This window comes from Salmo salar, chromosome ssa13 (assembly GCF_905237065.1).
Source record: "Salmo salar chromosome ssa13, Ssal_v3.1, whole genome shotgun sequence".
In the NCBI taxonomy this organism is placed as follows: Eukaryota; Metazoa; Chordata; class Actinopteri; order Salmoniformes; family Salmonidae; genus Salmo; species Salmo salar.
In genome coordinates this window covers 53,879,122-53,905,926 of record NC_059454.1, presented here as the reverse complement: position 1 = coordinate 53,905,926, position 26,805 = coordinate 53,879,122, and the positions used below count along the sequence as shown (strand labels likewise).

At 43.5% G+C, this 26,805-nt stretch overlaps 1 protein-coding gene across 1 annotated transcript in view; it reads right to left on the bottom strand.

Annotated features, from left to right (window-relative positions):
- LOC123726159 (teneurin-2) overlaps positions 1-25,034 on the bottom strand; it is a 110,782-nt gene extending 85,748 nt beyond the window's left edge. Inside the window, exon 1 of the mRNA XM_045692764.1 lies at positions 24,778-25,034. The gene's annotated coding sequence lies outside the window, so the exon portion shown is untranslated. The remainder of the gene's footprint in view (positions 1-24,777) is intronic.
- Positions 25,035-26,805: the final 1,771 nt, after the last annotated feature.

Genomic DNA, 26,805 nt, shown 5'->3' with positions numbered 1-26,805 from the left:
TCCACCCTGCCCTGCCTATCTAAAGTCTTCGAAAGTCAAGTTAACAAACAGATCACGACCACTTCAATGTCATACAACACTCCTTCCGTGGCCTCCAACTGCTCTTAAATGCTAGTAAAACTAAATGTATGCTCTTCAACCAATTGCTGCCGTACCTGCCCGCCCGCCTAACATCACTACTCTGGACGGTTCTGACTTAGAATATGTGGACAACTACAAATACCTAGGTGTCTGGTTAGACTGTAAACTCTCCTTCCAGACTCACATTAAGCATCTCCAATCCAAAATTAAATCTATAATCGGCTTCCTATTTTGCAACAGAGCCTCCTTCACTCATGCTGCCAAACATACCCTCGTACCGATCCTTGACTTTGACAATGTCATTTACAAAACATTCTACTCAGCAAATTGGATGTAGTCTATCACAGTGTCACCAAAGCCCCATATACTACCCACCACTGTGACCTGTATGCTGTTGTTGGCTGGCCCTCGCTACATATTCGTTGCCAAACCCACTGGCTCCAGATCATCTATAAGTCTTTGCTAGGTAAAGCCCCGCCTTATCTCAGTTCACTGGTCACCATAGCAACACCCACCCATAGCACGCACTCCAGCAGGTATATCTCACTGGTCATCCCCAAAGCCAACACCTACTTTGGCTGCCTTTCCTTCCAGTTCCCTGCTGGCAAAGACTGGATAGAATTGCAAAAACTACTGAAGCTGGAGACTTATATCTCCCTCACTAACTTTAAGCATCAACTGTCAGAGGAGCTTACCGATCACTGTACCTGTACACAGCCCATGTGTAAATAGCACACCCAACTACCTCATCCCCATGACTTTTTTCTCTTTTGCACCCCAGTATCACTACTTGCACATCATCATCTGCACATCTATCACTCCAGTGTTAATGCTAAATTGTAATTATTTCGCCACTATGGCCTATTTACGGCCTTACCTCCCTAACCTTACTACATCTGCACACACTGTACATATATTTTTCTATAGGGTTATTGACTGTACGTTTGTTTATCCCATGTGTAACTGTGTTGTTGTTTATGTCGCACTGTGTAACGCCCTGGCCATAGAGAGGGGTTTTTTGTTCTTTATTTTGGTTAGGCCAGGGTGTTACATTGGGTGGGCGTTCTATGTTCTTTTCTCTATGTTTTTATATTTCTTTGTTTTGGGCCGTGTGTGGCTCCCAATCAGGCACAGCTGAAGCTCGTTGTTGCTGATTGGGAGTCACATATAAGGAGCATGTTTTTCCTTTGGGTTTTGTGGGTAATTGTTTCTGTTAGTGTTTTGCACCTGACAGGACTGTTTGGCTGTCGGTTTTCTTATTTTTGTATAGTGTTCTTTAGTAAATTAAACTTCTATGATGAACACTAACTCCGCTGCGTATTGGTCCACTTTCTCAGACGATGACTTCTCTGTTTCGTCTGACGACGAAGACAGCCGTTACAGAATTACCCACCAACAACGGACCAAGCAGCGGAGGAAGGAGAAGCGCCAGGAGAGGAGCGTTCAGGATTCGTGGACTTGGGAGGAAATCCTGGACGGGAAAGGACCATGGGCTCAAGCTGGGGATTATCGCCGCCCGCAGTGGGAGATCGAGGCGGCGAGAGCTGAGAGGCGCTGGTATGAGGAAAGGGAGCACAGCAGACACGAGAGGCAGCCCCCCAAAAACTTTTGGGGGAGGCACACGGGGAGATTGGCGGAGTCAGGCGGTAGACCTGAGCCAACTCCCCGTGCTTACCGGAAGCAGCGTGGTACTGGTAAGACACTGTGTTATGCTGTGGAGCGCACGGTGTCCCCAGTGCGCGTTCAAAGCCCGGTGCGCTACATACCAGCCCCCCGCAAGTGCCATGCGAGTGCAGGCATCGAGCCAGGGCGGATGGTGCCAGCTCAGCGCGTCTGGTCTCCAGTGCGCCTCCTCGGTCCAGGTTATCCTGCGCCGGTGTTGCGCACTGTGTCTCCAGAGCGCTGGGAGGGTCCAGTTCGCCCAATTCCTGCTCTCCGCCCGTGCCGGGCCAAAGTGGGCATTCAGCCTGGAGTGTGGGTAAAGAGCGTCCGTACCAGAACTCCAGTGCTCCCCCACAGCCCGGTTTATCCTGTGCCTCCTCCTCGGACCAGGCCTCCAGTGGGTCTCCCCATCCTGGTCAGTCCTGTGCCTGCTCCACGGACCAGGTCTCCAGTGGGTCTCCCCATCCTGGTCCGTCCTGTGCCACCTCCCAGGACTAGGCCTCCAGTGGGTCTCCCCATCCCGGTCCATCCTGTGCCACCTCCCAGGACTAGGCTCCCAGTGGGTCTCGCCAGTCCAGAGCCGCCAGAGCTGCCCGCCAGTCCGGAGCCGCCAGAGCTGCCCGCCAGTCCGGAGCCGCCAGAGCTGCCCGCCAGTCCGGAGCCGCCAGAGCCGCCCGCCAGTCCGGAGCCGCCAGTGCCACCCGCCAGTCCGGAGCCGCCAGAGCCGCCCGCCAGTCAGCAGCCGCCAGAGCCGCCCGCCAGTCAGGAGCCGCCAGAGCCGCCCGCCAGTCAGGAGCCGCCAAAGCCGCCCGCCAGTCAGGAGCCGCCAGAGCCTCCCGCCAGTCAGGAGCCGCCAGAGCCGCCCGCCTGTCCGGAGCCGCCAGAGCCGCCCGCCTGTCCGGAGCCGCCAGAGCCTCCCGCCTGTCCGGAGCCGCCAGAGCCGCCCGCCTGTCCAGAGCAGTCAGAGCCGCCCGCCAGCCCGGTGAGTCCTGTGCCTACGCCTAGGGCCAGGCCTCTTTCATGTCTCCCCAGCCTGGTGAGTCCTGTGCCTGTGCCCAGGGCCAGGCCTCCTTCATGTCTCCCCAGCCTGGTGAATCCTGGGCCAGAGCCGCCAGAGCCGCCAGAGCCGCCCAGGGACGCCCGCCAGCCGGGCGCAGCCATCGCCGCCCGCCAGCCGGGCGCAACCAGGGTCGCCCGCCAGCCAGGCGCAACCATCACCACCTGCCAGCCGGGCGCAACCAGGGTCGCCCACCAGCCGGGCGCAGCCATCGCCGCCCACCAGCCGGGCGCAGTCAGGGTCGCCCACCAGACCTTCGGCGTGGCCAGGTGCGCCACCTAAGAGGGCGACGCCAAGGGTGGAGCAGAGGCCACGTCCCGCACCTGAGCCGCCGCCGTAAGAAGGCCCACCCGGACCCTCCCCTTCAGAGTCAGATTTTGCGGCTGGAGTCCGCACCTTTGGGGGGGGGGGGTGGTACTGTAACGCCCTGGCCATAGAGAGGGTTTTTTTGTTCTTTATTTTGGTTAGGCCAGGGTGTTACATTGGGTGGGCGTTCTATGTTCCTTTCTCTATGTTTTTGGATTTCTTTGTTTTGGGCCGTGTGTGGCTCCCAATCAGGCACAGCTGAAGCTCGTTGTTGCTGATTGGGAGTCACACATAAGGAGCATGTTTTTCCTTTGGGTTTTGTGGGTAATTGTTTCTGTTAGTGTTTTGCACCTGACAGGACTGTTTGGCTGTCGGGTTTTCTTATTTTTGTATAGTGTTCTTTAGTAAATTAAACTTCTATGATGAACACTAACTACGCTGCGTATTGGTCCACTTTCTCAGACGATGACTTCTCTGTTTCGTCTGACGACGAAGACAGCCGTTACACACTGCTTTGCTTTATCTTGGCCAGATCGCAGTTGTAAATGAGAACTTGTTCTCAACTGGCCTACCTGGTTAAATAAAGGTGAACTAAAAAAAATGTAACAGTGTGTAGTGGGAAGAGGGTAGTTAGAGGCAAAGTCCTGTCTGTATACCGTAGTTAGTAAGCATACTCCACCTAAATTAGTTCTGATCAGTGCTCGCTGCTCACTTGGCTTCTGGGCATAGGATAAGCAGGAGAAAAACACCCAGCATGACAGTGCATAATTTCCAAAGCCACATTAACACAAAAGTCTTTGATTGTCTTGTTCAAATTCATTAATACAACGTTTCTTCAGATTATAATTACAATTGTGGGTAATTTCTTTGGCTGAAAAGGCTACTTGCTTCTCTCACTCGGAATAAATGTGTATTTCCATTGGCTTCAGGGGCACAAAGGCTGTCCAGCAAATTTAACCTGTTCATTTCTGACTAGGCTAAATAAGCTCAGTCCTGCATGTTCTTTACATTTACAGTGCCTTCGGAAAATATTCAGACCCCTTGACTCTTTCCACATTTTGTTACAGCCATATTATACAATGGATTAAATAATGTTTTCACCTCATCAATATACACACAATACCCCATAATGACAAAGCAAAAACAGGTTTTTAGAAATGTTTCTAATTCACTTAAAATAAAAAACTGAAATATGACATTTACATAAGTATTCAGACCCTTTACTCTGTACTTGGTTGAAGCACATTTGGCAGTGATTACAACATTGAGTCTTCTTGGGTATGACGCTACATGCTTGTGTTTGGGGAGTTTCTTCCATTCTTCTCTGTAGATCCTCTTATGCTCTGTCATGTTGGATGGGGAGCATTTCTGCATAGCTATTTTCAGGTCTCTGGAGCCCCGGGCTCTGGCTGGGCCACAAGGACATTCAGAGACTTGTCCCGAAGCCACTTCTGCGTTGTCTTGGCTGTGTGCTTAGGGTCGTTGTCCTGTTAGAAGGTGAACTTTCACTCTGGAGCAGGTTTTCATCAAGGATCTGTACTTTGCTCCGTTCATCTTTGCCTTGATCCTGACTATTCTCCCAGTCCCTGCCGCTGAAAAACATCCCCACAGCATGTTGCCACCACCATGCTTCACTATAGGGATGGTGCCAGGTTTCCTCCAGACGTGACGCTTGTCATTCAGACCAAAGAGTTCAATCTTGGTTTCATCAGACCAGAACATCTCGTTTCTCATGGTCTGAGAGTCTTTAGGTGCCTATTGGCAGACTCCAAGTGGGTGTCATGTGCAATTTACTGAGGAATGGCTTCCATCTGGCCGCTCTACCATAAAGGCCTGATTGATGGAGTACTGGGAGATCGTTGTCCTTCTGGAAGATTCTCCCTTCTCCAAAGAGGAACTCTAGAGCTTTGTCAGAGGGACCATCGGTTTCTTGGTCACCTCCCTGACCAAGGTCCTTCACCCCCGATTGCTCAGTTTGTCCGGGCGGCCAGATCTAGGAAGAGTCTTGGTGATTCCAAACTTCTTCCATTTAAGAATGATGGAGTCCACTGTGTTCTTAGGGACATTCAATGCTGCAGACATTTTTTGGTACCCTTCCCCAGATCTGTGCCTCGACACAATCCTGTCTCGGAGCTCTACGGACAATTCCTTCGACTTTGTGGCTTAGTTTTTGCTCTGACATGCACTGTCAACTGTGGGACCTAATATAGACAGGTGTGTGTGCCTTTTCAAATCATGTCCAATCAATTGAATTTACCACCGGTGGACTCCAAACAAGTTTTAGAAACATCAAGGATGATCAATGGAAACAGGATGCTCCTGAGCTCAATATCGAGTCTCATAGCAAAGGGTCTGAATACTTATGTAAATAAGATATCTGTTTTTTATTTTTAATACAATTGCAAACATTTCTAAAAACTTGTTTTCGCTTTGTCATTATGTAGATTGAATAAGGCTGTAACGTAACAACAAAATGTGGAAAAAGTCAAGGGGTCTGAATACTTTCCGAAGGCACTGTACATTTTAGTCATTAGAGTTATGTGCCTTTGTCAAGGGTACAATGACACATTTTTCACTCAGTTGGCTCGAGGATTCGTCACTCAGTTGGCTCGAGGATTCGTACCAGCAACCTTTCCGAACACTCTTAAACTCTTAACCTCTAGGCTACTTTCCACCCTTGTTATTATAACCAGCTGTACTGTTTACTACAATCTGGAGGAGGCCATTCTCAAGAGAGCATGTTCATTTACAACATGTCAATTTTATTCACCATCACCAAAAAAAGTAACCGTCAAGTTTATTCATATTGAGGAATATTAAGTCCTGAATATGTCTTTTAAAAAATACGATCTTTCAGCCTTAAAGCATATATAGTTAAATATTTAGCTGTTTTAAAAAGCATATCCTCTGTCACTTGACTTCTCTTTGAAAAGGAAATACCATAAAAAAAGCCTCAAAAGTTCAATAATTCCAGCAGAGAGGGAGTAGGTAGGGAGCAAGGCAGTGAGACAGAGAGAACCTGAAATCAATGTTCCTTGGGGAGTTATTTAGAACTTGGAGCGTTCTAAAACTGTATACTTGATTGCACTCTTATTAATTTAGACTACAGACTGTTTCATTTCCCTTCAAGCCAACACTTGGCAATGGAGAAACACAACAGGTTACTTTGCAAAAAAAGCCTTGAGGTAATGTCTAAGTTTAAAATGCAAAAATTCCAAAACAGGTTAAGTTGATAGGCTTAAAATGTACAGTCTAACAAGGTGTATGCTATAAAAAATTATTTCAATATCATGAACACTGCAGTTACTTAATAAGATACTATCTGAAAAACGGGATTGTTGAGCGTTGAAGATTTCATGAATTGACTTGCGAGGACTGTAATCAGTCGTATATCTCCTCTGTTGTGCTAAGACTTCTCTTTCAAGCTTTGCCAAAGCAACTAAACCAACACACACATAGGGCATTGCAGGGAACACAGGCACTTATATACAGTCTTCAACAAAATATAAATGTAATCATAAAAGCAGACAAGGCAATATATTCTACTAAAGCCAAGGGCAGAGCTGGTCGACTTAATACAAATTAATTATACAACAGCATACGGGTGGAATAGATTCAGTAATTTGCTGTATGTACAGTAGATAAATGGGTCAGCCATACAGACATGTAAATGGAGATGGGTCAGACGGAGACAAAGTGCGCCTTTAGATCTCACACACAGGAAAATACAAGGTCACCAATGTCTATCAGCAAATGGGAGAGAGAGAAACACTACTGCACTGTAAACTCATTCTGGCTCTACTGTCTGCGCTGATGCATTAAGGATATTGCACAAATCCTAACTCTCTTAATCCTCTAATCTGCAGAAACCAGGGAATTGCTACCTGCATCTGTCAGTCTATGGGATTCGATGGCCACACTGCTAACATATGAACATCACATCCCCTTACAGAGATTTCCACATACATACGATGCCAATATCATCAGCTGTGATTTATGGAAAGCTGTCATGCTGACGTGCTTGCGATGGAAAATGCTGGTTGAGTGTGCAGGCACAAGTGTAGTATGGACGATAGTGTCTGACATACTGTATCTATCAGTGTGAGCAGAAGAGGACAGAGAAGGATAACTAATCAACCAATATGCTGCTGTATATCATATTATTGTGGACTAGAGCCAGTGCACTACTTAATTCCAGAGGTCTAACAAAATTTGTTCCTGGGTGTCTTCCATGCAACTGGGTAATTTCATGGGCAATTTCACAGCAACAGAATTACACTTTGACTCAGATTTTTTACTTTCAAATGTGTACCAAACAAAAACCATTGATTTCAAATTTTAACAAACCATACAACTCTATGCAATAGGACTACTTTGAAGAATGTACGCAGACAATTTCACAGAAACCCATTTACTTCAAGATCTTTGCATGTAAAGTTGGGTAATTACGATAAAATCTCTCTCAGTTTTCTATGCGACCACATTTTCCAAAAACTCAAAATTAAATTCAAAGGTGTCTCCAGAAAGAATAGGGTGTCAGCTATAACATGGCACCTTGACTTTGACATTTTTTATTTTGGTTATTGAACTACAGTAGGTGAAGTGGATTTACATCCGGTAATGGAATTACATCATGCCCCCCTGATCTGTACTATACAGAAATGCATAATTATGGATATGAATGTCATTCTCTTCATGGTGATTTATCCTAAATAGGTACACAAAGATAGAAATATACAATATCCTTCTTCTTCTTCTATCCTTGTTTTGCATATTATTCTACACACTGGCTATTATTGTAATGAGCTCCGCCCCCAAACATTACCTAAATTTGCCAGACCAAATCTAAAACAATCAAAGAAGTCTAGAGTTTAGACATCACAGTACAGTAGAGCAAAGTGGAATACAGAACAATACAGTAGAGTACATTAAAGTAGATATGTTCAGTACAATACATAATACTGTATGTAGTCTACCATAGTGTGATTTACTCAACAATACGGTACTATATTGTACTCTACTTTACTGTTTGCACTGTACTGTTCTCTACCTTACCATACAATACTGTCCAAACTTGTGAAACATAGGCATCTATGACTGGTTCAGATTTGGTCCGGCCAGGGCGGACTGATCAAATTTCAACTACACTGAAAAATATATAAATGCAACATAAAGTTTTGGTCCCATGTTTCATCAGCTGAAATACAAAATCCCAGACATTTTCAGTGTTTCTCCTGTGCTGGGGAGAATAAAAAGCCTATAAGGGCACAAGGTGAGACCCAAATGCAGACATGGGAGGCAGATGGTTGAGCTCCGATATTTATTATACCAAAAGGGGTAGGCAAAAGGCAGGTCGGTGACAGGCGAGAGTTCATAAACCAGGTCTGAGTCCAAACAGTACAAGGGGATAGGCAGGCTTGAGGTCAGAACAGGCGGATTCGCAGTCAGGACAGGCAAGGGTCAAAACCAGGAGGGCTAGGAAAAAACAGAGACTGGGAAAAATAGGAGCTAGGAGAAACGCTGGTTGACTTAGCAAAATAAGACGAACTGGAGCAGAGAGACAGGAAACACAGGGATAAATACACTGGGGACTAAAGGGGAAAAACAGGAGACACCTGGAGGTGGGTGGAGACAATCACAAAGACAGGTGAAATAGATCAGGGTGTGACAAGGCCACTCTAAAATGTGCAGTTTTGTCACACAACACAATGCCACAGATATCTTAAGTTTTGAGGGAGCGTGCAGTTGGCATGCTGACTGCAGGAATGTCCACCAGAGCTGTTGCCAGGGAATTTAATGTTCATTTCTCTACCATGTTGTGTGTGTGAGCAGTTTGTTTATGTCAATGTTGTGAACAGAGTGCCCGATGGTGGCAGTGGAGTTATGGTATGGGCTGGCATAATCTACGGACTACGAACACAATTGCATTTTATTGATGGCAATTTGAATACACAGAAAAACCATGACGTAATCCTGAGGCCCATTGTGAGGATAATTTTTTTTAAAGATACCTGTTTCTGTGACCAACAGATGCATATCTGGTTTCCCAATCATGTGAAATCCAAAGGTTAGGGCCTAATTTTGTTTCAATTGACTGATATCCTCATATGAACTATAACACTGTAAAATCGTTGAAATAGCTGCATGTTGCGTTCGGTATACTTCTCAACGTCAGTAATCGTAGGTGTCAGTAAGAAAAGGGAAGGGAAAATGAGAGGGAGGGGTTGTCAGAACTGTTTTCACAGTCTTGTTTTGACCACCAGATGACAGAAATAGAAGAAGAAAAAAACATGTGTGCTGAACATAACAGTATGCAAGTGGGAGGACCGTAGCAGGTGACCCAACTGTGGTTTGTGACTACTATGATTTCAAATCCTATGAACTTCACGTTGGTGCTCAAGGTTCCTTTTAGATGGAAATGCCCAAATACAATATGCGGAACTCACTTCATATGAATTTATGGATGTGAAGACTTGTTAGTTCGTCAAGAGAAAGACCGTAACACGACTGTGGTAATCATATTGTTTTCAATAAAAGGAGTTGTCACTCCAATGCAAGCTAAGCCTATGTGACCACGGTCAGAATATGATGATGATGTGTTTCAGCAGCTTTAAGGTTGACATTAATCTGAATTATAAACAATCTCTTTGGAACCCCTTGAAGTAGATAAGCTTCTCTCTGCTCTGCAGTAAAGTGTTGCTGCTCTTTTCCAGGTTGGGGTGCCATGGCAGAGTGTGATGGAGCTCAGACTAGCAGCACAGACCAGGGGATTTTTCTGCCATTGAAATCGTTGGGTGGGCCACCTAAACATTACAAAAAAAAATATTTATACATTTTCTGGAAGGAAAAACGCTTTCAGTGTAAACTTAAAGTGGAACTGACAATGTTTTAACTACTTCGTAGATATGAAACAAACAGACAATCATAAAATAAAAATTTATATTTTAGCATTGGTACTGGTCCTCCATGGGAATAGACCCCACAACACTGGCATTGCAAGAGCCATGCTCTACCAACTGAGCCACACGGGACCTACACTAAGGAATTATTGGCAGAATAGATGAATGCAGATCAATGCATGATTAATATAATTCAACAATACATTTCTTGCTCGTGCAAAATATATTTCTTTCAGGTTATAAGTGACAGCTGGCTTGGTACATTGTTTCCTGCCTCCAACCATTCGGGATGCACTGCTTCAATTACAATGACTCAATATTTAGGACAAAAACGGAAGAAGGTAACCAAGGCAATGATCGCAAGTCATTCATAATGTGGCTAATAGCCTAGCATATCTATTTATGTACAGTGGGGGGGAAAAGTATTTGATCCCCTGCTGATTTTGTACGTTTGCCCACTTACAAAGGAATGATCAGTCTATAATTTTAATAATAGGTTTATTTGAACAGTGAGAGACAGAATAACAACAACAAAATCCAGAAAAACACATGTCAAAAATGTTATAAAATGATTTGCATTTTAATGAGGGAAATAAGTATTTGACCCCTCTGCAAAACATGACTTAGTACTTGGTGGCAAAACCCTTGTTGGCAATCACATAGGTCAGACGTTTCTTGTAGTTAGCCACCAGGTTTGCACACATCTCAGGAGGGATTCTGTCCCACTCCTCTTTGCAGATCTTCTCCAAGTCATTAAGGTTTCGAGGCTGACGTTTGGCAACTCGAACCTTCAGCTCCCTCCACAGATTTTCTATGGGATTAAGGTCTGGAGACTGGCTAGGCCACACCTTAATGTGCTTCTTCTTGAGCCACTCCTTTGTTGCCTTGGCCGTGTGTTTTGGGTCATTGTCATGCTGGAATACCCATCCACGGCCCATTTTCAATGCCCTGGCTGAGGGAAGGAGGTTCTCACCCAAGATTTGACGGTACATGGCCCCATCCATCGTCCCTTTGATGCGGTGAAGTTGTCCTGTCCCCTTAGCAGAAAAACACCCCCAAAGCATAATGTTTCCACCTCCATGTTTGACGGTGGGGATGGTGTTCTTGGGGTCATAGGCAGCATTCCTCCTCCTCCAAACACGGCGAGTTGAGTTGATGCCAAAGAGCTCCATTTTGGTCTCATCTGACCACAACACTTTCACCCAATTGTCCTCTGAATCATTCAGATGTTCATTGGCAAACTTCAGACGGGCATGTATATGTGATTTCTTGAGCAGGGGGACCTTGCGGGCGCTGCAGGATTTCAGTCCTTCACGGCGTAGTGTGTTACCAATTGTTTTCTTGGTGACTATGGTCCCAGCTGCCTTGAGATCATTGACAAGATCCTCCCGTGTAGTTCTGGGCTGATTCCTCACCGTTCTCATGATCATTGCAACTCCACGAGGTGAGATCTTGCATGGAGCCCCAAGCCGAGGGATATTGACAGTTATTTTGTGTTTCTTTCATTTGTGAATAATCGCACTAAATGTTGTCACCTTCGCACCAAGCTGCTTGGTGATGGTCTTGTAGCCCATTCCAGCCTTGTGTAGGTCTACAATCTTGTCCCTGACATCCTTGGAGAGCTCTTTGGTCTTGGCCATGGTGGAGAGTTTGAAATCTGATTTATTGATTGCTTCTGTGGACAGGTGTCTTTTTTACAGGTAACAAGCTGCGGTTAGGAGCACTCGCTTTAAGAGTGTGCTCCTAATCTCAGCTCGTTGCCTGTATAACAGACACCTGGGAGCCAGAAATCTTTCTGATTGAGAGGGGGTCAAATACTTATTTCCCTCATTAAAATGCAAATCAATTTATAAAATTTTTGACATGCATTTTTCTGGATATTTTTGTTGTTATTCTGTCTCTCACTGTTCAAATAAACCTACCATTAAAATTATAGACTGATCCTTTCTTTGTCAGTGGGCAAACGTACAAAATCAGTAGGGGATCAAATACTTTTTTCCCCCACTGTAGCTCTTTATTTAGCAAGCTGAAAAACAATAAGCCTAAGGTTTTCTAGCAATTTGCTGGGAGGATGTCATGTCATTGGAGGAGTGGGTGAGTGACCGACTTTGTTCCCCCTTATATGATTTTTCGGTGGCTACAGCTAGATGCAGGTGTGATTTGGTTAGCTGGCAAAAAATGTGAATAGCTTTGCTATGATGAACTTGAATGCCTGTTATACAGATAGTAGAAAGTGAATTTACGAACTCAAGCGACACAGTTGAAGTCAGAAGTTTACCTACACTTAGGTTGGAGCAGGGGTGAAAATCTGATATCAACTTTGGAGGGGACAATTACATTACATTTTCTCAAGAGCAATTCCTGAGGGGGACACCAAAAGTAGTGCTGTAACACATAGCCTACGTTTAATATGGTAAATGTATATTGAGGAACCAAAGAAATAAGGTGTTTGCCGTACTCCTAACTACCGGTACCCAAAACTACACAACTAATCACAACAGCAATACCATTGCCTTTAACAAATCTTAGTTCAGTCACCAGTTTAAGTTGAGAGTGGGGGTATCCATGGCATTTTCCAATTATGTTCCTATTTTACAAGTAAAAAAAATTGAAAACCTTTCATAATGTTGCCAAACAAAGACTCAACAAACTTACCTGAGACTCCCTGTCTCTGCCAGTCTGTCCCTGCATATCTGTCCCCAACTCTGCTGTCTGTGTGCCATCTGTTGCCTGCTCTGCCTAATGACATCATTGTGAAACATTTCCATTAGAATTTCATTTCTTTCTTTTGAACATTTTATCAACTAGTCTTTGAGATATTAGGCTACGAGGGTTCTTACTTTGCGTTTTGGTGTACTGAAAAATACTCTGATGTCCGTCTTTTTTCTGCCATTTTTCTGCCATTTTTCTACCTGGTTGGCTACACACACACAGTATGTAGGTTATTTACAGTAGGAGATGGGCTTCTATCATCTTATCTTCTATCATTCTATATGGGCTTCGATCTAAAAGGTAGCTAGCAAATGTGAAACGGATTGCAGTGACAAGAGTTGACAGCTGTATGATTTCACCATTTACACAACATATGCTGCAACCTTTTGGAATTTTAATTGTTTGTTTCATATTGGCTGGCTTCTAACAATAGCTGAATTTGCAAAGCTAGCGAGCACCAATTCAGTGGTGTTTGCTATAATCTTTGCTACCCAGGTTAAATAAAGGTGAAATAAAATATATAAATAAAAGTTATCCTTGCGACAATTTAGCTTTTGCAACGAGACCATTAAATATATTTCAAACAATGGTAGAAGAGAGTGTAGTTCTGTTCAGTTTATCGCTAACCTTATCACAGGGACTTTGAAGCACTAACTTACATGCATGCTGATCTTGGAATAAATTGACGATAGCAAAGATTCCATCTTTGACGACGCCACATAAATGGAATAGGTACTAGCTAGCTTAATAGTTAATATTTGCGCGCTAGCTCTGCATATTCAGCTAGTGTGTGTGTGCGATTGACTGGATTAACCTCACGTCAGTTACGTGCATTGAGTGCCTTTCAGACAGTAGATACGACCTCTACGTTACCTCGCAAGCTAAGGAACTGGCAGTGGATCAAACCATTGTGAGGCAAAGGGTGGGGGGGTCGCAATCTTTTGAAACTTAAAAACAAGCTATTACGTGTCTATAATCAGCACAATTGCTTTCATTGCGTATTATTAATATTATTTAAATTACATAGTTATGTTTCAGTGATATATTGGGGGGGACAAATCATATTTTTCCCAGGATGGGGGGGTCGTGTCCCCCCCGTCCCCCCCGGGATTTCCGCCCCTGGGTTGGAGTCATTAAAACTCGTTTTTCAACCACTCCCGAAATTTCTTGTTAGCAAACTATAGTTTTGGCAAGTCGGTTAGGACATCTAGTTTGTGCATGACATGAGTAATTTTTCCAACAATTGTTTACAGACAGATTATTTCAATAATTATTTCAATAATCTTATAATTCACTGTATAACAATTCCAGCAGGTCAGAAGTTTACATACACTAAGTTGACTATGCCTTTAAAATAGCTTGGAAAATTCCAGAAAATGATGTCATGACATTAGAAGCTTCTGATAGGCTAATTGACAACATTTGAGTCAATTGGAGGTGTACCTGTTGATGTATTTCAAGGCCTACCTTCAAACTCAGTGCCTCTTTGCTTGACATCATGGGAAAATCAAAAGAAATCAGCTAAGACCTCAGAAAAAAGATTGTAAACCTCCACAAGTCTGGTTCATCCTTGGGAACAATTAACCAAATGCTTGAAGGAACCACGTTCATCTGTACAAACAATAGTACGCAAGTATAAACACCATGGGACTATGCAGCCGACATACCGCTCAGGAAGGAGACGAGTTCTGTCTCCTAGAGATGAACGTACTGTGGTGCGAAAAGTGCAAATCAATCCCAGAACAACAGCAAAGGACCTTGTGAAAATGCTGGAGGAAACAGGTACAAAAGTATCTATATCCACAGTGAAACGAGTCCTATATTGACATAACCTGAAAGGCAGCTCAGCAAAGGAATAAGCCACTGCTTCAAAACCGCCATTAGAAAAAGCAGACTACATTTACATTTACATTTAAGTGATTTAGCAGACGCTCTTATCCAGAGCGACTTACAAACTACGGTTTGCAACTGCACATGGGGACAAAGATCGTACTTTTTGGAGAAATGTCCTCTGGTCTGATGAAACAAAAATAGAACTGTTTGGCCATAATGACCATCGTTATGTTTAGAGGAAAAAGGGGGAGGCTTGCAAGCCGAAGAACACCATCCCAACCGTGAAGCATGGGAGTGGCAGCATTATGTTGTAGGGGTGCTTTGCTGCTGGAGAGATTGGTGCACTTCACAAAATAGATGGCATCATGAGGTTGGAAAATTATGTGGATATATTGAAGAAACATCTCAAGATATCAGTCAGGAAGTTAAAGCTTGGTCGCAAATGGGTCTTCCAAATGGACAATGATCCCAAGCATACTTCCAAAGTTGTGGCAAAATGGCTTAAGGACAACAAAGTCAAGGTATTGGAGTGGCCATCACAAAACCCTAACCTCAATCCTATATGAAAATGTGTAGGTATAACTGAAAAAGCATGTGCGAGCAAGGATTAAATGTTAGGAATTGTGAAAAACTGAGTTTAAATGTATTTGGCTAAGGTGTATGTAAACTTCCGACTTCAACTGTATTATCTCAAGACATAAATTCACTTTGGCTGTCCATTCTCCGATTTCAGAGCAGAATAACTGATGCGCAGAATAACTGATCAATTTACAAACGTGCAACACAAGCTGAATATGACCGGTGTCAGTAAACTTAGGCAAAAAAAAGTAACAGTTAGTCACGCTAGTTGACAGGAAAGAAAGGAGGAAGGGGAATCATTCCACCAGAATCTTTTTCAGGGGGAAATGGCGGAAGTGGATGTTCTGTTTGAATCAGATGGCGTGCCGGGTGGAGATGAGAATGAGAAGAACTGGATTACAGTGGAAAATGCAAAAGGAAATATGAGAAGTAAAGTGGTAGTGGAAACTTCTAAATCAAAACCAGGTTCGGAAGTCTTTTTTGATTAGAATAAGGGTTTTGGATTGATGTTGTTACCTGGGAGATCCGTTTGAAGTCTCTATTCAAATTGTGGATGTGTTGGATGAGGTGGGGTCGACGAGAATAACAGGAAGTGGGCTTATTTCGTTTTTTTGTGTTTCTATGGAACAGAAGAAGCGTGCTTTGCGCCTCAAAAAGATGTCCGATTGGAATGTGTCGTGTGTGGCTCTTCGAAGCAGGGCGCCTATTCAAATCAAATCAAATGTTACTTGTCACATCGCGAATACATCAGGTGTAGACCTTACCGTGAAATGCTTACTTATATTACTTATTTATATTTTAGATTCTTCAAATTAGCCATCCTTGCCTTGATGACAGCTTTGCACACTCTTGGCATTCTCTCAACCAGCTTCATGAGGTAGTCACCTGGAATGCTTGAAGGAGTTCACACATATGCTGAGCACTTGTTCCTTCACTCTGCAGTCCAACTCATCCTAAACCATCTCAATTGGGTTGAAGTCGGTGATTGTGGAGGCCAGGTCATCTGATGCAGCACTCCATCCCTCTCCTTCTTGGTCAAATAGCCTTTACACAGCCGGGAGGTGTGTTCTGGGTCATTGTCTTGTTGAAACACAAATGATAGTCTCATTAAGTGCAAACCAGATGGGATGGCGTATCGTTGCAGAATGCTGTGGTAGCTATGGTGGTGTGCCTTGAACTCTAAATAAATCATAGACAGTTTCACCAGCAAAGCACCCTCACACCTCCTCCACCATGCTTGACGGTGGGAACCACACATGTAGAGATCATCCATTCACCTACTCTGCGTCCCACAAAGACACAGCAGTTGGAACCAAAATTCTCAAATTTCAGCCCAGACATCAGACCAATGGACAGATTTCCACCGGTCTAATGTCCACTGCTCGTGTTTCTTGGACCAAGCAATTCTCTTCCTCTTATTGGTGTCTTTTAGTAGTGGTTTCTTTGCAGAAATTCAACCATGAAGGCCTGATTCACACAGTCTTCTCTGAACAGTTGATGACGAGATGTGTCTGTTACTTGAACTCTGTGAAGCATTTATTTGGGCTGAAATCTGAGGTGCAGTTAATTGCCAATTTCTGAGGCTGGTAACTCTAATGAACATATCCTCTGCAGCAGAGGTAACTGGGTCTTCCTTTCCTGTGGCGGTCCTCATGAGAGCCAGTTTCATCTTAATGCTTGATGGTTTTTACGACTGCACTTGAAGAAACGTTCAAAGTCATAGAAATGTTCTGGATTGACTGACCTTCATGTCTTAAAGTAATGATGGATTGTCATTTCTCCTTGCTTATTTGAGCTGTTCTTTCCATAATATGGACTTCGTATTTTTCCAAATAGGGCTATCTTCTATATACCTTGTCACAACACAACTGATTGGCTCAAATGCAATAAGAAGGAAAGAAATTTCACAAATGAACTTTTAACAAGGCACACCTGTTAAATGAAATTAATTCCAGGAGACTACCTCATGAAGCTGGTTCAGAGAAGGCCAACAGTGTGCAAAGCTGTCATCAAGCCAAAGGGTGGCTACTTTGAAGAATCTCAAATATAAAATACATGTTGATTTTTTTAACACTTTTTTGGTTACTACATGATTCCATATATGTTATTTCATAGTTGTGATGTCTTCACTATTATTCTACAATGTAGAAAATAGTAAAAAATAAAGAAAAACCTTTGAATGAGTAGGGGTGTCCAAACTTTTGACTGGCACTACATAAGAAACAGTAAGAAACATTAACTGAGGAGCTCCACAAGGGGGCAGAGCAGAGTAATACTAAACAGGCCAAATGAATACACAGGCCATGGTCATGATAAGGCCAGGGCAGCTTCAAATGATACAACACAAGCTAATACTTCTCTGGTGCCATTAGCATTGTTTTACAGAGTTAATAGAATAATGTAGCAAGCTACATGAGCACAATTAAGTATAACACCATAAAAGGTTATGAAATTAGTACCTCACTTGTCCGCAGTTATAAAGGAAAACACAGAATACGTTATGCTACATACATACATACATACATACATACATACATACATACATACATACATACATACATACATACGATGTGCTACAGTAGAAACTAAATAACATGATATACAGAAACTATTAAGATAACTTAATAAGGCACTTACTTTGATAGTAACACGCACGTCCACACAAGTAACTATTAGTAAAGAAAACAACAATGAAGGCAATGCGGGCACCAGCCTGAAAACGTGCCACAAGGAAAAAGTTTGGGATGGTTCTGACTGGAGTTGCGCAAATGTCTGCATACTTGACCTGGGAAACACTGGGGGAGTGCTTAGGGTCTTATTGAATAGAGAAGATCATCTAGATAATTATCGCCTTGCATTAGCATAGTATGCCTCAAACACAAATTGTCAACCACAGTGAAATGGGCTAAATCTATGTGAATCAATGAGGAGGCGGAACGCACCTCATTTAAAACTAATTGAAAATAAAACCGTTGTTTGAAAATATTTTGAAATTGACAAGTTGAAACATAGGCTATAGATAATTAGCAGGCAGCGTGCCTTAGTTTGAGGGCAGCGCAGGTTAACTATCCTGATGCCTAAAAATCACATTTTGGAAGAGTGAGCGCATTCTGACATCATGCATACCAAAAATATTATTTTGGGGGGACCATTAGAGATAGTTGGAACTTGTGCATGAAAAGTTTAAACCTGCACAATTGGATCTCAGCTCCATAGAGACATTTTCAAAATTGTAAAAAATGTGCTTAACCTTTTTCACGAGTGAGTTTCAAATATCTCTAACGGTCTCCCCAGCGTGAGTATTTTTATGCACGTGGTCAGAATGCACTCGCCGTTCCAAAATGTGATTGTTATGCAACAAGACAGTTAACCCACACTGCCCTCAAACCAAGGTACGCTGCCTGCTAATTGTCTATTGGCTATGTTTCAACTTGCAATTTCAAATAATTTTCAAACAAGGTTTATTTTCTAACAACAGTTTGAATTGAGGTGTGTTCCACATCCTCATTAATTCACATAGACGTAGCCCATTTCACTGTTGTGGACAATTTATATTTGAGCCGGACAAACATCTCTTCAACAAGAGCCCAAGCACTTCCCCAGTGTTTCCCCAGATCAAGTATGCATATTTGCGCATCTCAAGTCAGAACATAACTTGCACAAACTCCCCCCCCCCCGGCACATTTTCCAGCTGGCCCCCGTGTTACCTTCATTGTTGTTTTTCTTACTAATTATAACTTAAGATGTGTGCATTCCTGTCAAAGTAAGTGCCTTATTACGTTATCATTAACATTTCTGTATATCATGTTGTCGTTTCTACTGTAGCACACCGTATGTAGCTATGGAGCATAATGTATTTAATGTTTAATTCAAATGTTTTCAAATCCTAGTGACAAATCATGCATTCTGATTCTTGCATAGATTGTAATGGACATATTTGATGTGTGTAAAATACTTTTTTGAAGGTTGTACTGATTAAGATGAGCTAAAGCTAAGCTTATTGCCAACTATGTGTGGCGCCATGTTTGTTGATATCATAAAACCCATTCTGGTTGTCACGTAAAAATCAGTCAGACCAAAGATGTTATAACAAAATGAGATGAAGGGTCGGTTCACTCGTCTAAACTTCTGGAAATGACAGCACACCCTCTTCAACATGCATAATGCAAACAGACCCAACTCATCTTGTAACCTCTTATCTTTGGTTGAGGTGAAAGAAACAAACCTGGCAGCTCTTTATTTTTAGAAAGTGTTTTCCTCAATTATTTCGATCACTGGTGAGCTCACCGGTGATGTGAAGAATTGTAATTAGTAATTCAGCTAATTCATATTATGGTTTCTGTCAGCCAAGCGTTAGCTAAGTATAACCGCTTGTGTTAGGTCACTTACCTCAGTTAGCGCAACAACTAATGTAGCCTACATTTTCCAATTTGGATGAGATTTGTGTTATGCTGTTTCTACTTCTGTGAATGTCTGAACATTGCATCCAAAAATAAACTGCTCACATTGAGGACATAGTCTTTACAATGTTATGATTGTGGAAAATGTTTGTGAAAAAACAGTGTGGCCAGCTCAAACGCTGACTGTTCCGTCAACTTTAACTGGACGTTCAAAATAAGTGTTCTAATCACACCGTTTTGAGAGTATGTTGCTGGGACCACTGTAGAATGATCACACCCGTGTGTTCGAACTTGTCAAAGGGTTAAAAATTCAAAAAAATTCTGGAAGGGGCAAGATGGGGGTTCCTCTAAAATGTTTGCCCACCACCCAACCCCGTTTTCTTCATCCAGAAAAAAACCTGCAGACCACCACGTGAAATTTCATATAGTGGAAGTGCCAAGAAGGGGTGGGGTGGGGGGTGGGGGGATGTAGGATTAATGTGGAAGCTCCCCTTATGTAATCCTCTTTTGTTTTCTTGGCGAGACAGAACTACACTAGCATAGATATGTTGTTGGGCTTGGACTACCCCTTTAATAAGAGCTCTGACTGCCTGAAGTACAGCACTGCACTGCAAATTGGACAGCTGTTATGATTGACGTTTTAATGCTGGTGATAACTGGCTGGTATCGTTCAACCTCAGAAAACCTATTACTAGACAGCACTGGTACAAAGCTGACACTGGGCTATTTCAGATTGCCTTAAGCAGTGTGGAGTATACAAACTGGAAAGGTTAACTGAAATCCTCTTCATTGCTCTCTGAAACGGAATAAAACGTATTAGTAAATAAATAGCCAACTTATTAGTAAATACTGAGCTCCTTCATAGTGGAAAGGTTCTGCTGACTTGTGTGTCCTTGATTCACATGTACTGTCACGGTTGCCGTAGGATGAAGGAGCGGACCAAAGCGCAGCATGTGTATCGTTCCACATTTTCTTTATTATACTGTGAAACTATGCAATACATACAAATAAACTGAATGAACAAAACAAACCGTGACGAAGAGTTACAACATACACTTACGCAAAAACAATCTCCCACAAACCCAGGTGGGAAAAACAACTACTTAAGTATGATCTCCAATTAGAGACAACGATGACCAGCTGCCTCTAATTGGAGATCATCCTAAAAAGCCCAACATAGAAATACAAAAACTAGAACATAACATAGAAAATCTAAACTAGAAAAAAAAACTGTCACGCCCTGACCTACTCTACCATAGAAAATAACAGCTTTCTATGGTCAGGAGGTGACAGTACCCCCCCCCCCAAAAAAGGTGCGGACTCCAAACACCACCTAAAACAAAAAAAAACAAAAAAAGGGAGGGTTAGGGTGGGTGACTAATGTCGGTGGCGGCTCTGGTGCAGGACGAAGAACCCTTTCATCCCACGGATCCTCCAGCAGAGGCGGCTCCGGTTCGGGGCGTAACCCCCGCTCTGCCCGCTGATCTCGCCGCTTTTGTGTCACCGGACCCTGGATCGTCGCCGAAGGAACCAGACTGCAGACCGCCGCCGGAGGCTCCGGACTGCAGACCGCCGCCGGAGGCTCCGGACTGCAGACCGCCGCCGGAGACTCCGGACTGCAGACCGCCGCCGGAGGCTCCGGACTGCAGACCGCCGCCGGAGACTCTGGCACTGGGAATGCGCACTGGAGGCCTGATGTGTGGGGCTGGCACAGGTGGCACCAGACTGGTAACACGCACCTCAGGGCGATTGCGGGGAGCAGGAACAGAACACCCCGGGCTGGGCAGGTGCCCTGGAGGCTTGATGCGTGGGGCTGGCACAGGTGGCAACAGACTGGTGACACGTACTTCAGGACGAGTATGAGGAGCAGGCACTGGGCAAACTGGGCTGTGGAGGCGCACTGGAGGTCTGGAGCATAGGGCTGGCACAATCCGTCCTGGCTGGATGCTCACTTTAGCCCGGCAAGTGCGGGGCACTGGCACAGGACGCACTGGGCTGTGAATGCGCACTGGAGACACCGTGCGTATCACCGCTAAACATGGTGCCTGACAGGTCACACGCTCCCTCAAGCGAGTGCGTGGAGGAGACACAGGACGTACCAGACTGGGGAGGCGCACTGAAGGCGCAATGTGTGAAACAGGTGCATATGACACCGGACTGATGTCACGCTCCTCAGCACGCCCGCTCTGCAGCACTCTCAATGCTAACACCTCTCTCTGGAATCTTGCATCGAGTTCCTCACTCGTCTCCCTGACTGGCTCTGGTTCACCCCTCAGCTCTCCAAGGTAAGCATGAGGAGTTGGCTCATGTCCCAAACCTGACTCCACCAAACTCTCCTTTTCTGTCCCCTCCAAAAAATGTTTTAGAGCTGCCTCTCGGGCTTCCGTCGTTGCCATGCTAGTTCCTTGTATTGTCGCCATTCCTCTCTCGCTGCCTGCTTGCCTTGATGGTATAACGCCTCAATCTCCTCCTTAGGACGGCAATACTCCCCGGGCCTTGTCCAGGGTCCTGCCCCATCCAGGATTTCCTCCCATTTGCATTCCTGTTTACCACGCTGCTTGGTCCTTTGGTGGTGGGAGATTCTGTCACGGGTGTCGTAGGATGAAGGAGCGGACCAAAGCGCAACATGTGTATCGTTCCACATTTTCTTTATTAAACTGTGAAACTATGCAATACATACAAATAAACTGAATGACCACCACAACAAACCGTGATGAAGCGTTACAACATACACTTACTCAAAAACAATCTCCCACAAACCCAGGTGGAAAGAACAACTACTTAAGTATGATCTCCAATTAGAGACAACGATGACCAGCTGCCTCTAATTGGAGATCATCCCAAAAAAGCCCAACATAGAAATACAAAAACTAGAACATAACAACATAGAAAATCTAAACTAGAAAAAAAAAATGTCACGCCCTGACCTACTCTACCATGGAAAATAACAGCTTTCTGTGGTCAGGACATGACATGTACAGTTTGTGTAAATACAACATGTTCCTGAAAAAGATGAGTGGACACAAATCATACTGACAACAGAGCACCTACACAAAACTAAACTTATTCAGCCATCACGTGATATGGATATTGAGGTTATGTGCACGTGACACATGCATACTTGTCAAGCTTCTGCATGTGTTTACACGATTCTGCATATGCTGCAGGTGATAGAAATCTGAAGGCACTACCAGCCTTCAGAAAAGTTGATTTATTCATACTTTCCTGTGGCTACACTATATATACAGAACTATGTGGACACCCCTTCAAATTAGTGGATTTGGCTATTTCAGCCACAACTGTTGCTGACAGGTGTATAAAATCAAGCACACAGCCATGAAATTGCCATAGACAAACATTGTCAGTAGATTGGCCTTACTGAAGAGCTCAGTGACTTACAACGTGGCACCGTCATAGGATGCCACCTTTCCAACAAATCAGTTTGTCAAATTTCTGCCCTGCTAGTGCTGCCCGGGTCAACTGTAAGTGCTGTTATTGTGAAGTGGAAATGTCTAGGAGCAACAACGGCTCAGCCGCGAAGTGATAGGCCACACAAGCTGACAGAACGGAACACCAAGTGCTGATACACGTAGCTCGTAAAAATTGTTTGTGCTTGGTTGCAACACTCACTACAGAGTTCCCAACTGCCTCTGGAAGCAACATCAGCACAATAAATGTTCGTCGGGAGCTCCATGAAATGGGTTTCTATGGCCGAGCAGCCTCACACAAGCCTAACATCACCATGCGCAATTCCAAGCGTTGGCTGGATTGGTGTAAAGCTCGCCGCCATTGGACTCTGGAGCAGTGGAAACGCGTTCTCTGGAGTGATGAATCTCGCTTCACCACTTGGCAGTCCGACGAACGAATCTGGGTTTGGCGGATGCCAGGAGAACGCTACCTGCCCCAATGCATAGTGCCAACTGTAAAGTTTTGTGGAGGAGGAATAATGGTCTGAGACTGTTTTTCATGGTTTGGGCTAGGCCCTTTAGTTCCAGTGAAGGGAAATCTTAACGATACAGCATACAATGATATTCTAGATGATTCTGTGATTCCAACTTTGTGGCAACAGTTTGAGGAAGGCTCTTTCCTGTTTCAGCATGACAATGCCCCGTGCACAAAGCGAGGTCCATACAGAAATGGTTTATCGAGATCGATGTGGAAGAACTTGACTGGCCTGCACACAGCCCTGACCTCAAAAACACCTTTGAGATAAATTGGAACGCCGACTGTAAGCCAGGCCTAATCACTCAACATCAGTGCCGACCTCCCTAATGCTCGTGGCTGAATGGAAGCAAGTCCCTCCAGCAATGTTCCAAGATCTAGTGGAAAGCCTTCCCAGAGGAGTGGAGGATGTTAATGCCCATTTAATGGCCATAATTTCGGAATGAGATGTTCGACGAGCAGGTGTCCAGATACTTTTGGTCATGTAGTTAATATTGTCTCACATTCCTACCTGCAAAAGGATCAACCACACTGACAACTAGTAAAGCAAGTTAAAATATCATTTTATTGAACATTCTGGCTTATAGAGGTCATGAAAGGAAACTTTCCTGATCCAAAGGCTCATTTATGCCGACATAGAATTCAATGAAATTCAACGTTGAGTTTGCAGGCTAATATTCAGGGAAACTGAACCATCTATAAATGGCTGTGGAGAGAGGATTATGTTTTTGGACAGAAATGATGATTAAACTCGTAAAATTACTGTAAGTTGTTTGCAATCAATATCTTAGAAAAAAAACCTGAGGATATATTAAATTCCATTGACAGTTGAGGGGGAGTAAAGAGAGCGACCATGGTGAATAGACCGGGACTTCATGATTGTGGTGCAAGAACGCAGCATGAATCACAAACACACTGAGACTTTACAAGGAGTCGTGCGCTTGGTCAATAGCCCTGTGGGCTACTCACGACAGTCCCATTAAAACAATACAGTATGGTGGAAAGACTGAAAGACTATATGCTTTATGCACTCATGACGTTTTTTTAGGACACGTGTCCATAAATGTGACAGGGAGTGAGCCATTGAACTATTAAGTTCCTCCGTATCACAATAACCAGCACCACAGGACACACCGTCCAAGTCTAGTAGACTGATCAGCGCATTCGTATTCATTTGAGACACTCAGAACGGTGTCGGTCACAAGAAGAAAAAAAAAATCATAACATTACAAAGTGTTTGTCCCAGAAAGTTATATAAAAATAGGAGTTGTTTATAAATAAAAGTATAAACAAGAGTAATTCTTACCTTGTAGAAAGGTGTGCTTTGTTTCACAGCATCGTTATGTCTCAGAAGAAGTTTAGTCCCATCGGAAGCACGCGGTCCTGTCTTGAATGTTAATTTTTTTTTACAAGTGAGGAAATATAAGCATATAATACGCTTTAAAGTATTAAAGTAATATGTATTTACGACCGACTCCGATAAATGGGCTTCTAGACATGGGTTGATAAGGTTGGAGAACAGTATATTGATTTGGGATTCCCTAACGAACAAACGAACGAGAGCCAAGCTTGAACCTATTCTACACCGCGCGCCTGCATAGAGCTAAAGCAGTTTGGAATCTACCATCCGCGGTGGGGAGGGTCGATCTATAACTAACCTCTATAGCTCATAGATGCATTGACATCAATCTCAAATTGGAATGTATCTCTTAAATAGCCTGCTATTGGTTTTGTAAAAATAAAACTGACTTTTGCCATGCTGACTATTGGCATACTCAAACATTTCGATATCCTTCCTTCTTATCGAGGACATTATAATCTAGACCAGTATTTCCCAAACCTCTCCACAGCTACCCCAAGCCATTTGATCTATTGCAATAGGCCCAATAGCGCACTTGAATCAACTAGTCAACTAATCATCAAGACGATTAGTAAAAACAAGTGTGCTATTAGGCCTACACTGTACTGTAATTGATCAAAAAAGTGGAATGATGGGCTGGGGTGAAGGACCAGATACCATGCAAATATCTAGAAAAAGATTGCGTTTTTTTGTGTTGACTTCCAGTGAATGACACCTAACAATCACTAAGCAAATGATTTAATGAGATTATTCTGTAGGCATATTAAATAAAAGCAAATGTATAACTGATGCCACTGGCGTAAATCACTTTCTCTGGACCCCCGCAAGGTTGGAGTTCGCCCCCTCCACTCCTAAAGAAAATACATTCGAATGTGTCAGACAGAGTCACTCACAAAGTAAAGACTAGTACAGATTGCTGTCCATGGTGCTGAAATTGCGACATGTCTATGCAACTGCATGCCTGTCGAATACATGATAGGCTTCTATGGTTCTAGGGCATGTATAGCTTTGCTTTAGTTAATGGATAAATGTTTATTGGTAGGCCTATTTGGTCGTCACATTTAACGAATTTATAGGCTTACACGGTGTCGCAATGCTGCCATTTTTAGACTGCTGGCAATAATGTAATTAGCCAACTTGTTCAGTAATTAAAGTAGGAAATTCAAACATTGCAGATTGTAAAATACATTTTCGATGCAACAGCATGCTAATCAACTACCAATAGATTTAGAATATACGAGTGTTCTGTATAGGCTACCTGAACCAAAATGACATGAGCTGTCCTTGCGCTCTCTCCTAGTCTATTAATTCCAAATAATACAGTCAGTCCACCCTCAAAACACTAGCTTACTAGGGATTGTTTCATTATGCAGTGTACTATCTATAGCTATATACCGTATTTAGCTGATATATACACTCTCTATAAAATAAAAATGACACATCAAATAGCCTAACAAATAGCCTATAGATATTATGGCGAATGAATTACAGTATTTGTGAGGAGGAAAGGGGCTACCCAGTTGGCAACGAGCATTCTGTGGGCAGGCAGCTCTCCAAAGTGATAGCATGCGGTGCAGACAGACATTGCTATCCATCCGATCCTGCAACCTCTGCTGCATACAGGTAGGTATGCCTTATGATTGATTCTGCTTGCTCTGGACTCCAGAGAAATGACATGATATCCCTACTTGATATTGGCTACTAACATGAATGAATTTCAGCTAAAAATGTAGGTGTAAAACATAGTTTATTTATTTATATTACATTTTGAATATGCATTGCCGTTTATGGCTGTAGTGACAGGCTACTTTTGCGTAGCCATTGTGCGTGCGCGGGGGTTGCAAGCTTGGAACCATTGCTTTTTGGGGGTCGTGGGTCAAAAAGTTTGAGAACCACTGAGCTAGCGAAAAGATTGCTGCTTTTTTTTTACAGCTATTTAACCGGGGCAGTGCAAACATCAAATTGTAGCGAGAG